The sequence below is a fragment of the Sardina pilchardus genome, chromosome 24 (genome assembly GCF_963854185.1).
Source record: "Sardina pilchardus chromosome 24, fSarPil1.1, whole genome shotgun sequence".
NCBI lineage: Eukaryota > Metazoa > Chordata > Actinopteri > Clupeiformes > Clupeidae > Sardina > Sardina pilchardus.
Genome location: NC_085017.1, coordinates 6272936 through 6275435, shown reverse-complemented (window position 1 = coordinate 6275435; position 2500 = coordinate 6272936).

Genomic DNA, 2500 nt, shown 5'->3' with positions numbered 1-2500 from the left:
GATAGGAATCTTTCAGAAATCCCTCATCAGCAATGACACATGGAATTGAAAAGGCCCTCTCTATACACATTCAAATGTTCGGATGGAGTGTTTGTGTCATGGAGCTGTATGATGCGCCAAATGATGGGAGCTGTCTGTCAAAACTCTTTCTCGTAGGTCTGGGGGAGGGTCAGATATCTTACTGGGACTCAAAACCATAATCTAGTCTTGTGAAAGGTCTGGGTCTCCATTATGCTCGTATAGCCAGAGTGGTAATAGCTGTTATTACACACTCCCAGAGTCCATTAGCTCATTAGGCGTAGGAATTATAATGATTATATTACATAGCATCAGCTACTTAGGGTGAGTAGGTATAACACTAGTACATTAGTGGGGAATGAAGAATAGTGAATTTTACAGTAAAGTCCATTAGTTCATTCAGTAACTGAAGCAGGCAGATTGAACATCTGCAGACATACAAAGAACACACACACACACACACACACACACACACACACATGCTCACACCACATAAACACACATGCACGCACGCACGCACACACGCACGCACGCACGCGCACACACACACACACACACACACACACACACACACACACACACACACACACACACACACACACACACACACTTCTCACAAGGCTTTCTCACACACTGAACACACCATTGGAGTAATTAGCGCCATGGCTTCCCTTACACACTCCTCCACAAATGTGCATTACGAAGAAAACAAGAGAATGAACAGAACGGAAGAGAAAGAATAAAGGACAGAATGAGAGAAAGAACAGAGTAGAAAGAATGAAAGAAAGAGAGAGCAATAACAGAGAAGAAAGAAAGGAAGAAAGAAGAACAAAAAGAGAGCAAATCTAATGACCACGGACACATTTTTTAAACTGCTGTGCTCCTATGGCAACGCATGCTGCTAAACTGCGATGCAATTACCCCGACAGGACAGAAATGTAGATTGTGGGGTGGGGGGTCAGACATTCCGTCAGGTCTCCATGGCGAATCATCTCCATCAGGCATGCGGAGCCTGCACCACACACAGAGACGGCTCCAGAGGTGTGTGGAGATTGGACGAGAGGATTGATCATTGCATCAGCATCTGTGAGATTGGCTATGAGATATATATTTATCACCGGAGAGATAACACTGGTACTTCACTATACACACAAGTCATGATTCACATCATTCTCTTGTCTAATGGCAGTGTCTGTGTGTGTGTGTGTGTGTGTGTGGGGGGGGGGGGGGGGGGTGTGGGGGGGGGGGGTCTGTGTGTGTATGTGTGTGTGTGTGTGTGTGTGTGTGTGTGTGTGTCCCTAACAGGACATGACAATATCCAGATAAAGCAAGAGCCCTGAGATGCAGCAGGGAGCACACAGAGAGACACAGAGGAATGGGGATGTGGGGGGAGAATACTGGAGAGATCGGAATGGGGATGTGGGGGGAGAATACTGGAGAGATCGGAATGGGGATGTGGGGGGAGAATACTGGAGAGATCGGAATGGGGATGTGGGGGGAGAATACTGGAGAGATCGGAATGGGGATGTGGGGGGAGAATACTGGAGAGATCGGAATGGGGAAATGGTTAGACACTTTCACTTGGAAGTCCATTTGCTTGAGATGAGTCATTCACTCACTCAGCGTCTGATTTCTGCAGGGTCAAGCCATCTCTAATCCTACCAGTGGGACATCACTCCTACATCACACCTCACGATTGGCCACACTGGACATCACTCCTACATCACACCTCATGATTGGCTACACTGGACATCACTCCTACATCACACCTCATGATTGGCCACACTGGACATCTCTAACATCACACCTCATGATTGGCTACACTGGACATCACTCTAACATCACACCTTATGATTGGCTACACTGGACATCACTCTAACATCACACCTCACGATTGGCCACACTGGACATCACTCTAAAATAGCACCTCACGATTGGCTACACTGGACATCATTCCTACATCACACCTCGTGATTGGCCACACGGGACATCACTCTAACATCACACCTCATGATTGGCCACAGGGGCTCACACACACCTGCCACAAGTGAGGATCTGACCCGGCACAGGTGCGGGCCAGGTGCGGGCCAGGTGTGGTGCTGGACCGGTGTGTGTGTGTTGCCGTGGTACCTACCCCGCCCATGAGTGGTGGTCAGGCCCAAACGCGTTGCGGATCTCGAGCCCCGCGAGGTGTGTGATCCTGCAGGTGAGGTGTGTGATACTTCTGGTGAGGTGCGTGATCAATCAGCTGCTCTCTCTACCGCTGTGTGTGAGAGAGGTAGAGTGTGTGTCAGACATCAACCTGTGATAAAAATACATGTTAGTTAAATCACACTGTGACATTCTCTCATAACAATGATACATATTCATAAATGTACTCATATTCACACACACACACACACACACACGCGCGCCTGCACACACGCACATACTGTACACACCAACACACTTGTGAAAAATCTGACCAACAGTATTTCAGATG